This window comes from Aquarana catesbeiana, linkage group LG01 (genome assembly GCF_042186555.1).
Source record: "Aquarana catesbeiana isolate 2022-GZ linkage group LG01, ASM4218655v1, whole genome shotgun sequence".
NCBI classification, from domain to species: Eukaryota; Metazoa; Chordata; class Amphibia; order Anura; family Ranidae; genus Aquarana; species Aquarana catesbeiana.
The window spans coordinates 80,427,084-80,443,937 of NC_133324.1; positions in this window are offsets into that span (position 1 = coordinate 80,427,084).

Below are 16,854 nucleotides of genomic sequence, written 5' to 3' on the forward strand. Positions count from 1 at the left end.
GGAAAGGAAACATCCCCTGCGCCACTGCGTGTCCCTGATCATCACAGAGTGTGACCTGTCTGTGTACCACCATGCACAGTCACGTCGTCACCGTGTCTGATGTTCCGCTTTGCCTTTATGTCCAGTGCTGTGCCCGTACGCCACATGATCCGCCCCCATTGGGGGTCGCTATCTCTCCCTCCTGCTAAGTGCCCATACACTGCAGGATTCCTCCACCACGCTCCCCCCACCCCCCCACTCCCGCATCGTGGAGACTCAGACCGCTCTCTCACCTGACCTGGCCTGTCCTGAACTATGGCAGGCATCAGTTGAGTCACTGGTGGCGATTCCGGCTTAGTGACAGGTCAGGTGGAGCCTGCTTGGACTCACCGAGGCGGGCTGCATTTAAATTTAAATTTGTTAGTTCCTCGCATTGGCAGCAGCATGGACAGTTTTCACTGTCACTGAGAGTCTCAGACTGCATTATTGCATGTACATGTATACAGATATAGTGTATAATGATTTGCCAATCACTCTGATTTGTGTATACCAAGGGGTCCCCCCCAGTAAGGCCACATTTATGGGTGCTGATGCTACTGCATTTATGGGTGCCTGTAAGGCCAAATTTATGGGTGCTGATGTTACTACATTTATGGGTGCTGATGTTACTACTTTTATGGGTGCTGATGTTACCGCATTTATGGGTGCTGATGTTACTGCATTTATGGGTGCTGATGTTACTGCATTTATGGGTGCTGATGTTACCACATTTATGGGTGCTGGTAAGGCTGCATTTATGGGTGCTAATATTACTGCATTTATGGGTGCTGGTAAGGCCGCATTTATCTTTTAACAGGGGCGCAGTTTCAGTGCTTGCCATAGGCGTCATTTTCACTAGATACGCCTCTGAGCAAGGGTGGTAGAAAATTAACCTCAAGTGCAATAATTTACATTATAATCGTAACTAAAACTTATAAAATTAAGTGCAGCAAGTTAAAAACTAAAAATTCCAAAATGCTATAATGGTGTGAACCTCCCAACTAAAAAGATGTTGCACTTGAAGTTAATTTGTATTGCAATTATCTGAAGAGCGGTTTCCACCACCCCTGCTAAGTTTTATTTGTTATATCTTGTTTTCAGTTTGATGTGTATTATATGTGAAGTTGCATATCACAGAGACCGGTATTGTGGTAATATTGAAGTTCATCGAGATTTCCATACATTAGAGGCTTTCACCATTATTAAGTTATTGATTAGTAAGTTAGAGCTGCACTTTTTTTTGTGGTATGGAAACACGTAACAGTGTCTTTTGCTGACACTTTTTTATTCTACCTTCAGTAGTTAATAGGTGATTACCTATTATACTAAGGATTGGCATGTTACATTAATAAACATCAACAGATTTCAGTTGTGCCCCCCCCTCCCCCCATGGACAATGTGCCTGGCTGCGGAGTTCATCTCCCCATCCCTGCACTGAGTGCACTGATGGGCACTGATTAGCAGCACTGATGGGCACTGATAGGCAGCACTGATGGGCACTGATGGGCACTGATTGGCAGTACTGATGGGCACTGATTGGCAGCAATGATGGGCACTAATAGCTGCCCCCGATTGACACTGATAGGTGGCACTGATAGGCAGCACTGATTTGCACTGATAGGTGGCATTGATTGTCAGCACTGATGGACACTAATTGTCAGCACTGATTGGCACTGATATGCAGCACTTATGGGCACTAATAGGCAGCACTAATAGGCTCTTGCAGCACTTATGGGAAATGATTGGCACTGGTAGGCAGCACTAATGGGCACCGAATGGCAGCACTGATGAGCACTGACTGGCAGCACTGGTTGGCACTGATAAGCAGCACTGCCACTGATAGGCAGCATTGGTTGGCACTGGTTGGCACTGATAGGCAGCATTGGTTGGCACTGATAAGCAGAACTGGCACTGATAGGCAGCACTGATTGGCACTGGTTGGCACTGATAGGGGAGAGGGGGAGTTTCACATTCAGGAGATCATGACACTTGCCAGAGCCGCTCACAGTGTGACACTGTCAGATAATGTCACTGCTTGCAGGGAGAGAGACCAGCTGTCAAAAGTCAGCAGTGATGTCGGGGGTGGGCGGGACCAAACAGCTATCAAACACCAGCCAATAGGATGGATGTTTACATACCCTGGCAGAATTTACGCTTTCTGGCCCTTTTTTAAGAAAATATAAATGATAACACAAAAACTTTTCTTTCACTCATGGTTAATGTTTGACTGAAGCCATTTATTATCAATCAATTGTGTTTACTCTTTTTAAATCATAATCAAAACAGAAACTACCCAAATGACCCTGATCAAAAGTTTACATACCCTGGTGATTTTGGCCTTATAACATGCACACAAGTTGACACAGAGGGGTTTGAATGGCTATTAAAGGTAACCATCCTAACCTGTGATCTGTTTGCTTGTAATTAGTGTGTATAAAAGGTCAATGAGTTTCTGGACTCCTGACAGACTCTTGCATCTTTCATCCAGTGCTGCTCTGACATTTCTGTATTCTGAGTCATGGGGAAAGCAAAAGAATTGTCAAAGGATCTGCGGGAAAAGGTAGTTTGAACTGTATAAAACAGGAAAGGGATATAAAAAGATATCCAAGGAATTGAGAATGCCAATCATAAAATGTATATAAAACCCTTTCACGCCTAAGCCTATTTCTGACATTTGTTGCTTACAAGTTAAAATCTGTATTTTTTGCTACAAAATTACTTAGAACCCCCAAACATTATATATATATATATATATATATATATATATATATATATTTTTTTTTTTTAGCAGAGACCATAGAGAATAAAAAGGCGCCCATTGCAATATTTTATGTCACACGCTATTTGCGCAGCGGTCTTTTTAAACGCGCTTTACCTTTACATTAATCTTCAAATGTGGTTTATGCTAAAAAGTGCCCATGTGGGTTACTCTATATTGGAGAAACAACTCAAAAGATCAAGGACCGTATAGCCAGACATAAATATTTGATTAGGGATAAATTAACACTCTGTCTTTTGGTATATATATATATAGTCAATTTCTTTATGTAGCGCCCTGGTCTTAAACAGGGCTGCTAATCTACTTGTGCTAGGTGGTAACTAGCCTGGATAATTGGTAGGTTGAGCCACTGACTCCTGTCCTAAGTCTGGTGTTGCCTCTCTCTTCTGCCAATAGGAGTCACTGTTGCTTTTGACATTAGAATGATGGATTACCATAAAATTAATCTAATGGATAACTAGGTTGTATCAGCGAATCAGCAGGAGTTTCTTTAACTGCTGTGTATGCTGGGATAAACTATTTATTTGGGAGGAGTCAGGTGATCAGGGTTCTTCCCGCCCGAGGCTGTGGCCTGGGTGGGTGTGTGTTGAGAAGCGCCTGGTTGATAGGCCTGAAGCCTTAGGCCTATCCAGGAGGCATGCTGGCTTCTAGGTCCACTGAAGGCCTATCCAGCAGTTCAGGGCTCCACAAAGGAGGAGCAGCCAAGGTTAGACCCGAAGCCTGGGGAGGAACTGCATGTGTTAGAGGCTCGACCTGGGGGCAGCCTGATTGTTGTCGGAGGTAAATGAGAAACAGTTGCCACAAAGGGACGACCACTCCTATTACCGGAGGCAAGTTTGGAAGGGATGAAGTTCTGAAGGAATTCCAGAGCAGACGCTTCACTAGCCGGGGACAGTGAAGTAGTGGGAAAGCTTCAGTAGAGACTCATCCAGTAATGCAGCGGGTAGCTGTGAGTAAAGCTTGAAGGAGTATAGCGGGTAACTGTAAGTAAGGCTTGAAGTTAAAGTACAGCGGTTAGCTGTGCGTGAAGCTTTGGAAATCCATCAGGTAGCTGAGAGTCCAAGAAGTCTAGTGAGAGACGGCGAGCTGAGCTTAAGGATCTACAGTGGGATACTGTGAGTTAAGCTGGAAAACCTACAGGATCTACAGGGGGTTACTGTGAATTAAACTGGAAGATCTACAGGATACTGTGAGAGAATGTGTTGCTATAGGAGACAGCAGTTGCTACAAGATACAGATTGTTGCATTCTGCTTAATGGCCCTCGTTCTGTATTTCTGTCTGCCTAGTTCTATTTTTGTCTGCAGAGTTTGCTATAATTGCGATTGCATTTGCCTAATGGTGTCCTGAGCCCTCACCCTCTCTCCCCACCATTCCTGTTAAGAGAAATAAGACTCTCTTTGTAAATTTTACAAAAAGTGGCTGGCGCCCAATCTTTTCACCTTGCACCACACCCACCATGCCTAGTAACCTGCACCCTGAGGAGTAATGTCAGTTCTCCCTGGCTTTGGGGTCCCCATCAGGCCCTTGGAAGTCAGGGAAACCGCTACATTTATTTTTGGTGTATTATGTTCATACGAACACATAACAAAGGTATAGCGGGTTTTCTCAAATTTGACAGCAGAAGAAAAAATACACTTTGCAGAATCTACAGTATTTATAAAACACTTGTTGCACAAATATCGGAAGCATTCATTCAAGTTGAATGAAAGCTTCTGTATTTTTTTCTAAGGTTACTTTCACACTGGGGTGTTGGGGGCGTTGTTTTTGCAGAGGTTTTTGGCCGCTAGCGGGGCGGTTTTAACCCCTGCTAGCAGCCGAAAAAGGGTTAAAACCGCCCGCAAAGTGCCGCTGCAGCGGAGCATTGCTGGCGCTGCCCATTGATTTCAATGGTCAAGGGCGCTTTAGGAGCGGTGTATACACCACTCCTACAGCACTGCAAAGATGCGGCTTGCAGGACTTTTTTTACCGTCCTGCCAGCGCACCGCTCCGGTGTGAAAGCCCTCAGGGCTTTCACATTGGAATGAGAGGAAAGGCTCTTTCAAGGGGCTTTGCAGGTGCTATTTTTAGCGTTTTATCGCCTGTAAAGCGCCTCAGTGTGAAAGTAGCCTTAGAGATTGATGCCTTGTGAATCGTCAGCTCAATGGCCAAAATGCAGTATAGTTTTTTCCTTGAGGTATTTCAGAAAACAATACCACATTTTGGCCACTAGATGTAGATGATGACTTAAGCATCTCTTAGGAAAAATAAGGGACATTTCATTCAACTTGCACAAATGCTTCTGACATTCGTGCAACAAATGTTTTATAAACAGACTCCTAAGAGAACAGGAAGCTCTGTGAAAGTGACCGCTAAGTGCTGAAGAGAATGTAGCCGTATAGCATAGGGATACGTGTGTTTTGCCCTTTTCAGTGAGGACAAGGCAGAATGTCTTGTGTAATGAGCTGGTAGCATCAGAATGAGGGCCAACATTGTTTTTTTTTTAGTTCTTTAATTTAAAAAAAAATGTTAACTCATGTAAATCTCAGTGAAGGTTACTTAACATGGATCATGTGGGTTGACAATGTGACACGTGTCCAGCCATTCTTGTCTATAAAGCGTTCTGTTTTGGATGGGTTGAGTTTACGGCTTACACTATAAGATAGGAAACAGCAAGCGATAGTGTAAATGAGGAGAGAGGATACATGCAGAAGCAACACTTGGGTGTCATCAGTATGCAGATGGTATTTGAAGGTAAAACAACAGTATGCAGATGGTATTTGAAGGTAAAACAACAGTATGCAGATGGAATTTGAAGGTAAAACAACTGTAGAGAGACAAATTTAACTAAAATTTCTCGAATCGTTTAAGTGATTTTTTAATGCATTAAAGGACCCTGAACTCGAGCATCAAAGTAACAAGCACCTCAAACACTGCGGAATTACATAATCCTTGTTATATAAATAATGACCTTCTTGGCAGCTGGCTGTTATACCATCCAAGAACCCAAAAGTATTTGCAGATTAAAGTGATTTCATTAAAAAGAGAGACATATCAGAGACATATTTCTAATGTTTCTCCATAAATTAACAAATTTGAAATTGAATATCAAAGCAAACCACAGCTTTCACTGCCACTGACGTATGTCATATGTCGACCGTAGTGGGGGGGGTTTACACACACTGTGTATAAATCTGACAAGCCAGACATTGGTTTTCAGGTGGAATCGATCAAATGGCTGTACAGCTGCCAAATCGCTTCCACATACCCCGAGTAGAGAGCCATGTTTACTGGACTGGAATGTTTATCCACCGCCCACCGCCATGTTTACTGGACTCTGCTGTTCCACCTGCAGGCCTGGGAGCCCCATAGCCGGTGTCAATGCCTAAAGGGGAGGGAGACAAGAAAATACCAGTTTATTGATCTCTCTAGCTAGAATGATAACATGTGACATGTATTAAGTCACTTCTAGGTTCGGCATTCACCTTGCCCGGCCACTGTAACCAGGGCAGAAGCTAGTAAAGGACAATTTGTGCTCCATTAGCTTTAGTGGAAAGCAGGTGAGACATCAGGGGTCTCATAGACCCCTGATTTCCTATTAAAGAGAACTTGTCACAACAAAATGCTGTCACATAGGGGACATTTTGGTCCCCTGGTAAAAAAATAATAAGGTTAAGTGAAAAAAAAAAAGTTTTCCTCACCATACCATGTACCCCTACCCATTTCACATAGGGGGGGATATGGGGGCTGCTTGTTAAAGGGGGCTTTCAGATTCCGATAAGCCCCCCCGCCCGCAGACCCCGACAACCACAGCACAGGGTTGTCGGGAAGAAATCCTTGTCCCCATCAACATGGGTGCAAGGTGCTTTGGGGTCGGGGGCGCAGATTGCAAAGCACCCACCCCCCCATGTTGAGGGCATGCGGCCTGGTATGGTTCAGTCAGGAGGAGGGGGCTTTTGCTCGTCCCCTCCCATTCCTAACCTGCTGGGCTGCATGCTCGGATAAGGGTTTGGTATGGATTTTGGGGGGACCCCACACCATTTAAAAAATAATATTTCCCGTGGGGAGGTCCCCTCTGAATCCATACTAGACCCGAAGGGCCCGGAATGGATCTGGGGGGACCCCATGCCATTGTTTTTACTTTTTTTTTTTTGCCAGCAATTAACAGTGCTACATAAACTGTAGATTTGAAGCACTTTTATTAGAGAAAAGCATTTTCAAGGTCATGTTGTATATTATGTAACGGCTTTCTTCAAGATAACCTTGAAAATACTTTATTGTGTAGAACAAGATCAGGAAGCTTGAATGGTGATCTTTGCACACCTATATTGTAAACACCATTCCAGTAGCCAGAGGGGATCCTATGATATATTTTTCTTTACAGCCAAAGGTGTATCACTGAATTCAATCTCATGATGTCCATTTATTGAGGCTTGATTAAAGAGCTAAGTAGATTAATTAGTATATATATATACAGACAGTATCTCACAAAAGTGAGTACACCCCTCACATTTTTGTAAATATTATATCTTTTTTTATATCTTTTCATGTGACAACGCTGAAGAAATTACACTTTGCTACAATGTAAAGTAGTGAGTGTACAGCTTGTATAACAGTGTAAATTTGCTGTCCCCTCAAAATGACTCAACACACAGCCATTAATGTCTAAACTGCTGGCAACAAAAGTGAGTACACCCCTAAGTGAAAATGTCCAAATTGGGCCCAATTAGCCATTTCCCCTCCCCGGTGTCATGTGACTCAGTGTTACAAGGTCTCAGGTGTGAATGGGGAGCAGGTGTGTTAAATTTGGTGTTATCGCTCTCACTCTCTCATACTGGTTACTGGAAGTTCAACATGACATCTCATGGCAAAGAACTCTCTGAGGATCTGAAAAAAAGGATTGTTGCTCTACATAAAGATGGCCTAGGCTATAAGAAGATTGCCAAGACCCTGAAACTGAGCTGCAGTACGGTGGCCAAGACCATACAGCGGTTTACCAGGACAGGTTCCACTCAGAACAGGCCTCGCCATAGTCGACCAAAGTGCACGTGCTCAGCGTCATATCCCGAGGTTGTCTTTGAGAAATAGACGTATGAGTGCTGCCAGCATTGCTGCAGAGGTTGAAGGGGTGGGGGGTCAACCTGTCAGTGCTCAGACAATACGCCGCACGCTGCATCAAATTGGTCTGCATGGCTGTTGTCCCAGAAGGAAGCATCTTCTAAAGATGATGCAAAGAAAGCCCGTGAACAGTTTGCTGAAGTCAAGCAGGCTAAGGACATGGATTACTGGAACCATGTCCTGTGGTCTGATGAGACCAAGATAAACTTATTTGGTTCAAATGGTGTTAAGCGTGTGTGGCAGCAACCAGGTGAGGAGTACAAAGACAAGTATGTCTTGCCTATAGTCAAGCACGGTGGTGGGACTGTCATGGTCTGGGTCTGCATGAGTGCTGGCGACACTGGGGAGCTACAGTTTATTGAGGGAACCATGAATGCCAACATGTACTGTGATATACTGAAGCAGAGCATGATCCCCTCCCTTTGGAGACTGGGCCACAGGGCAGTATTCCAACATGATAACAACCCCAAACACACCTCCAAGATGACCACTGCCTTGCTAAAGAAGGGTAAAGGTGATGGACTGGCCAAGCATGTCTCCAGACCTAAACCCTTGAGCATCTGTGGGGCATCCTCAAATGGATGGTGGAGGAGTGCAAGGTCTCAAACATCCACCAGCTCCGTGATGTCATCATGGAGGGGGGAAAAGGACTCCAGTGGCAACCTGCGAAGCTCTGGTGAACTCCATGCCCAAGTGGGTTAATCCAGTGCTGGAAAATAATGTTGGCCACACAAAATATTGTCACTTTGGGCCCAATTTGGATATTTTCACATAGGTGTGTACTCACTTTTGTTGCCAGCGGTTTAGACATTAATGGCTGTGTGTTGAGTTATTTTGAGGGGACAGCAAATTTACACTGGTATACAAGCTATACACTCACTACTTTACATTGTAGCAAAGTGTCATTTCTTCAGTGTTGTCACATGAAAAGTTATAATAATATATTTACAAAAATGTGAGAGGTGTACTCACGTTTGTGAGATACTGTGTATATATATAGCCTGACCCACAAAAGACCCCTTTCACACTAGGGGAGTCCACCAGCAGATTTGCCTGTTCAGCAGGGGATCTCTCCGCTGATCCTCGCTGAGCAGGCGGGTGACAGGTCTGTGTCCACTCCACTGATGCAGAGCAGAGCCCGCTGTTCTCTATGGGCTATTGGATGAAAATGGACCGCTTGTCCGTTTCCATCCGACTGCTATCTGATCCGATTCTCTAGTCGGATGGGGAATGGATCCCCATTCATCTGTTTTTAACAGATAGGATTGGATCAGATTTCAGCAGGTGTAAACGGACACACGACCATTGACATCCGCTACTCCATGGAGAGCCAAAGGATGGTCCAATCTGGTCCATCTGAAAAACTGACAGTCAGTTTTTCAGGCGGACACGATTGGTCCGTCCGTGTGAAAGGGGCCTTAGACCAAAGTTTCTCAACCAGGGTTCCGTGAAACCCTAGGGGTGTTTCAGAGGTTGTTAGTGGTTCCTTGAGCACTGAGAAACTTTTTGCCTCTCATGTAATTAACCACTGACCTTTTTAGATATCAGTAAGAAAGGATTCTTCCCACTAACCACCAATGTAAGGAACATTCTTCCCATTAACCACCAATGTAAGGAGCATTCTTCCGACTGACCTTCAAACTAACGTACAATGAGCTGTAGATATAGTAATTAGTAGCAGGGATTTCCTAAGCCCAGAAAGGTAATTCAATGGTTCCTCCATGTTAAAAAGATTGAGGAAGCCTGGGCTATACCATGGTTGAGAGAAAGGAGTGTTAGGACATGAGGGTGTGTAGTGCTTGGGGGTGATCTCATGAAGTATAGAATTCCACCACTGCCACCATTGAGTTTGGGCTTGATCTCAGGACCTGAAATAATGAATTCTGCTACTGTTTCCATTGTAGTGTTTGGTGCTTAGACTCTTAACTCAATGATCAGATCTTGAAGAGAACTCCAATTGCCCAGGACTGTTCATTTTCATTTTTTTTTTTTCAAATTCTTTATTTAACAAGAAAGTGTCCAACACATCTAAACATGTTCAACAGTAAGATCACATTACAGAAAATGATTAAGCAGAAAAATGTCATGGTGCACCATTGCAAAAATGATTATGCATAAAGAGCATAACATACACTAATAAAAATATGCAACTAGGTGTGAGCGGAACACAACATCTTTACTTTTAATAGAAACCAGAGAAGTTTGGGTATATGAAGAGCGAGTTGAAACGGGGAAGAAACTGAAGAGGGGTGGGGAGAAGAAAAAAAAAGGAGGTGGATAAAGGGGGTGTGGGGGGGGGGAGAGAAGAAATGGAAGATGCTAGACAGGCATGTGCAGAGCCAGTTGTGGAACTGGGAGCCGTCACTCCCCAAAATAGTCATCCATTAAGGTCTTGCCCTCATCTGAGTACATAAACACGTTCCAATGGAGCCATGTTTTGGAGTATCAATTATTCTAGTCTACCTTGAGCAGTCAGCATCAGGTCCTCCATCCTGTTGACGTCTTCCACCTTATGGAGCCATAGTGAGATAGGAGGGTTCAGGTCTCTTCAACGTAAAGTAATGCAGGCATTGGCAGCATTAAGTAAGTGACGAAGGACCAACTTCTTATAAACTTTAACAGGGATATCCTAGCAGTGAAGAAGAAAGATGGCAGGGTCATTTGGAACCGGATAGTCTGTAAATTGTTGGGAGCGGCCTTCGCTTGTTCATCTTAATTTATATACAGTATGTGATTTAAAGTGATTGTAAAGATATTTTTTTTTATCAATAACACACATGTAATTCTTACCTGCTTTGTGCAAAAGAATTAAACAGAGCTATCTCGATCCTCCTCTTCTGAGGTCCCCCGCCTGTGCTCCTGGCTCCTCCTCTTTTTTGGTGTGCCACCATAGGAAGCCGCTCCATAGACACAGATAGTGTAGCGCAGCCCTGCTCCCCGCTCCTTCATCGCAGGATTTGACTGATAGCCATTGGCTCCTGCTGCCTCAGAAAAGCCTGTGAAAGTGGGTAGAGCCACTACAGACAGGCACAGCACTGGATCGGAGTGAGGACTTAGGGAAGTATGGGTGGGGGGGGGGGTAAAGGAATGATATTATTATCTAAACATTTTTTTACCTTAGTGCAGGGAATGCATTAATGTAAAGAAATAAACTTTTAGGATTTTAAGCCTCTCTTCCAGTGAAAAAAACATATATGCAATTAAAAAGAATGAAAAATAACATTTAACAGCTAACAGATAAATGATTACAGTGAATAGAAATCTGAGGTCTTACCAGTCCATTAACAATGGCGGTCATCTTGCACTACAAGAAGCTGAGTTTCGATGGTCATAATGTCATTTTTCCAAGTTAAACACCCCCTTAACCATGCAGGGTGTGAATTTATGCCACACAGATTAACAACTCAGCAGCTTCCTCTCAGTCTTCCAAATTTGGGACGCCATCCAGAAGCTTAAAATATCACTTAGCTTATAGGTCAGAGTAGCTACTGCTAATTTGGTTTCTCTGTTAGACAGCCCCTCTGTGAATTCTATTTCTGGTTAGTGCAGTTTGAGCTTAATAACTTAATATGAAAATTACAGGATGGTAAATGGAAAAGGGAAGAGGTAATTTGGGGGGTGATGGCTGGAGTAGATGAACACACGGTGGTGTGTCACTTTCTCAATAATGACTAGTCAATGAAGCTGAACTCTAGGTATGGTCTTAATTGCATACTTACCAGCTCGGAGCAATGTAACTATGAAGATTTCAATTCTAAAGGACCACTGTGGAAGCTGCCAATCACTGTAGTAGTTGGCGCTATGACAGCAATTGCTGCCAACTTCCAGGGCTTGTGCCCCTGCTACTATAGTGTCTACCAAACACAAGTGGTTGCATGTTTGGCACCGTTGCTATTAGTAGAGAACTTTTATTTTTTTAATAATTGGACAAGGTGGAGAGGATGGGTGGTGACATCACAACCCTCTGTGGTATACATTGGAGCAGCTGCTTGACACAGGATCTGGAAGATAGTGTTGATCACAGTAGTAGCGTCAACTACTACAGTGATTGTCAGCTTCCCTCAGATTTGAAATATGCATGCTTACATGTAACTATGCAGTTAATATCATACCTGGAGTTCAACTTAAATTTCTTACAGTCAATGTATCTGTTAGTTGGGCAGTATTTTTTTTCATTACTAATAGTCCAGGAAATATTGGATTTGGCAAGGGTTATACTGAGATTTCAAGATTTTTTTTTTGTGTGTGATTTTTTAAGGGTGAAGTATGAAATACAGTTCCCAATGGTTAAAAAAGCTGCTTTTGAACTATTATTATGCACATTATTAGTCTTATTACTCTAATTTTTTGTTTAAATAAAAAGAAACATACAGTAAAAAGAGTCCAATCTAAAAATGTTAATGTCACAAAGATTCAAATACACTAAAAGCAAAACAAAAAGCAAAAAGTGCACTAAGATAAATATATTAATCTGCCCTAATATAACTTCCACATTAAAAAAAAAAAAAAAAAAAAAAAACCACCATGTAACTAAAAAAATAAAAAAGAGCAATTTTTTTCTCAAGAAAATTTTGTGAGAAAAAGTTTTTCACTTTAGCAACATTTCACTTTTATTAAATTAGTCAAAATCACTCTGCTCACCAAGTTAGTAATAAAACACAATAACCCAGTAGCAGTGTTATGTAAACATTAAATTGTGCATGACTTTTTTTGGCTAATATTATTCCATGTGTAGCGCTACCCCCACAGGAGCCACGGGTATTAGCCACTAGAGTACACACAGCCAGGCACACAGAATTTTCCTCTCTCTCTGGCACAGTAAAACAGTCTAGGGTTATCCTTTGTATTTTTTATATTTTTTTGCTGCTGTAACTTGGATAGGTATAGGGGAAGCATGGGATACCCCAAAGGAACTGAAATAACCGAGGACTCTTTTCTCTTTCCTAATAGAGGACTCCTACAAAGTTTCTATTTGCTATGAGAAAAGCTGAAGTTCACTTTCGTGTAAAGCTGGGAACTAAATCCAATATCTCTGTTATAGAACATAGGTCATTACTAACAGTCCTCAGGATCTTCAGCTGCCACCTTCTGATATTCATTGAGAGTTTTATAGTAAGGGAGATGCAGACATGACAATGCCATAACCACTGGCCCCACTTCCGTCCAGCCTCCACCTGATATCCTCCAGCATGCTCCTCCAGACCAAAGAAACAGAAAACCCCAGACTTTAGGGAATAGGCCTCCAGCCAAAGCCATGGCTGGGATCTCAATGCTCAAACAGCAGTGTCTCGGCAGACTACTGAGACAGGTGACTCCTCAAGCAGGGATCACCCAGGGTCCAAAGACCTCCTGCTCTGATGCTCCAGGCTCTATATGGGCTCTCCAACCACCTTCTGGACACACTCCTCCAGAGACTAGCTGGGTTCCCGAAATATTCAAGCTGTTCTCCCATTCTTCTGCCCTCTGTAATTCTAGAGCCTTCCAGAATGCAGGGGAAGGCAATCAGACCAGAAGCATGTAAAAACACTGAGCAGTCCAAATCAATAAACCCCTGGTCCACTGATTACAGGGAGGCTAAATTCAATTTACCAAGCAGCCTGCACTAATTAGGAGGGTACTACATCTGTTATGTGCAAAGGTGGATAGATAAATGCAAACAACTGCAAAATAGAAAACAAAGTGATAATAAAGGGCGATTTATTTATTTATTTATTTTTTTAATAACAAACATGTTATACTTACCTGCTCTGTGTAGTGGATTTGCACAGAACAGCCCTGATCCTCCTCTTCGTGGATCCTCTGCTGGCGCTCTTGGCCCCTCCTTCCTGCTGCATGCTCTTCCCCGAGCCACTGCTCTGTGTGTTCATTCACACACGGAGTGTGGCTCAGCCCCGCCCCCGCTCTCTTCTCATCAGCTCACTGGCTCTCATGCCCATCGCTGGATCGAGATGGGGCTCAAGTAAGTATTAGGGGAGGCTGGGGGAGCTGCTGGACGCAGTAGTTTTTTTTTTTCTTTTTCTTAAATAACCTTGAGCTTTACAACCACTTTAACAAAATAAGATACATCCCAAATTGCTAGGATGTTTAACCACTTGACCACTGGGCACTTAAACCCCCTTAATAACCAGACCAATTTTCAGCTTTTGGTGCTCTCACATTTTGAATGACAATTACTCAGTCATGCAACACTGTATCTATATGAAATTTTTGTCCTTTTTTTCACACAAATAGAGCTTTCTTTTGGTGGTATTTAATCACTGCTGGGTTCTTTATTTTTTGCGCTATAAAAGAAAAAAGACCGAAAAATCTGTAAAAAAATTAATTTTTCTTCGTTTCTGTTATAAAATTTTGAAAATTGGTCATTTTTCTTCATATATTTTGGCCAAAATTTATACCGCTACATATCTTTGGTAAAAATAACCCAAATTAGTGTATGTTATTTGGTCTTTGTGAAAGTTATAGCGTCCACAAGCTATGGTGCCAATATCTGAAAATTGATCACACCTGAAGTACTGACGGCCTATCTCATTTCTTGAGACCCTAATATGCCAGAAAAGTACAAATACCCCCCAAATGACCCCTTTTTGGAAAGAAGACATTCCAAGGTATTTAGAAAGATGCATGGTGAGTTTTTTGAAGTTGTCATTTTTTCCCACAATTCTTTGCAAAATCAAGTTTTTTTTTTTTCTTTTTTTTTTTCACAAAATTGTCATATTAGCAGGTTATTTCTCACACACAGCATATGCATACCACAAATTACACCCCAAAACACATTCTGCTATTACTCCTGAGTATGGCGATATCACATGTGTGAGACTTTTACACAGCGTGGCCACATACAGAGACCCAACATGCAGGGGAGCACCTTCAGGCATTCTGGAGCACCCATGCCAATTCTGACATTTCTCTCCTACATGTAAAAATCATCATTTATTTGCTAGAAAATTACATAGAACCCCAAAACATTATATATGTTTTTTTTAGCAAAGACCCTAGAGAATACAATAGCAGTCATTGCAACTTTTTATCTCGCACGATATTTGCGCAGCAATTTTTCGAACGCGTTTTTTTTGGAAAAAAAAATGTTTTTTGCTTTAAAAAAAAAACAAAACAGTAAGGTTAGCCCAATGTTTTTGCATAATATGAAAGATGAAGTTACGCCGAGTAAATAGATACCTAACATGTCACCTTTCAAAATTGCACACGCTTGTGGAATGGCGCCAAACTTCGCCACTTAAAAATCCCCATAGGCGACGCTTTAAAATTTTTTACTGGTTACAAATTTTGAGTTACAGAGGAGTTCTAGGGCCAAAATTATTGCTCTCGCTCTACCGATCGCAGCGATACCTCACATGTGTGGTTTGAACACCGTTTTCATATGTGGGCGGGACTTACGTATGCGTTCGCTTCTGCATGCGAGCACACGGACAGGGGCGCTTTAAAAAAAAATTTATTTTTTTTTATTGTTCATTTTACTTTATTTATTTGAGTTTGACACTTTTTCCCAAAAAAAAAATTTTTTGATCACTTTTATTCCTATTACAAGGAATGTAAACATCCTTGTAATAGGAATATGGCATGACAAGTCCTCTTTACAGTGAGATATGGGGTCAATAAGACCCCACATCTCACCTCTAGGCTGTGCCTGAAATTAAAAAAAAAAAAAAAAAAAAAAAAAAAGATCCTGGCTTCGATCGTAGCGGTGAGTCGGTAGAAGCACCGGAGGGCGGCAGGAGGGGGGGACATCCCCTCTCGCCTCCCGTAAGAACGATCAAGCAGTGGAACAGCCGCTATGATCATTCTTATGGTGTAGGGAATCGCCGGCTGAAAAAGATGATATCTGAATGATGCCTGTAGCTGCACCCATTATTCAGATATCCCCGCACAAAGTCAAGGACGTCGTATGACGGAAGGCCGGAAGTGGTTAAAACGCTTTTTTTTTTTTAACACAAAGTTGTCCATTTATACAATATTTCTAACACATAGCATTTAGATATCAAAAATGACACCCCAAAATAGATTCTCCTACTCCTCCTGAGTCCGGCGATACCACATGTGTGAGACTTCCACAGCCTGGCCACATACAGAGGCCGGGTATGGCTGAGCATGGCTGGGTATTGCAGAGTATCGCCGAGTATGACTGGGTATCGCCAAGTATGACTGGGTATGGCAGAGTATGGCTGGGTATCACCGAGTATTGCAGAGTATGGCTGGGTATTGCGGGGTATTGCGGGTTATGGCAGAGTATTGCAGATTTTTGCGGGGTATTGCAGAGCATGGCTGGGTATGGCAGAGTATGGTAGAGTATGGCTGGGTATCACTGAGTATTGCAGAGTATGGCTGGGTATCACTGAGTATTGCAGAGTATGGCTGGGTATCACTGAGTATTGCAGAGTATGGCTGGGTATCACTGAGTATTGCAGAGTATGGCTGGGTATCACTGAGTATGGCTGGGTATTGCGGGGTATGGCAGAGTATTGTGGGATATTGCGGGGTATTGCAGGGTATGGCAGAGTATTGCGGGGTATTTCAGGGTATTGCAGGGTATGGCAGAGTATTGCGGGGTATTTCAGGGTATGGCAGAGTATTGCGGGGTATTGCAGGGTATGGCAGAGTATTGCGGGGTATTGCAGGGTATGGCAGAGTATTGCGGGGTATTGCAGGGTATGGCAGAGTATTGCGGGGTATTGCAGGGTATGGCAGAGTATTGCGGGGTATTGCAGGGTATGGCAGAGTATTGCGGGGTATTCCAGGGTATGGCAGAGTATTGCGGGGTATTCCAGGGTATGGCAGAGTATTGCGGGGTATTCCAGGGTATGGCGGGGTATTGCAGAGTATTGCAGGGGTATTGCAGGGTATGGCAGAGTATTGCAGGGGTATTGTGGGGCATACCAGAGTACTGTGGGGCATTGCAGAGCATTGCAGGGCATGCAGAGTAGTGGGGATGGCTGAGCATGGATGG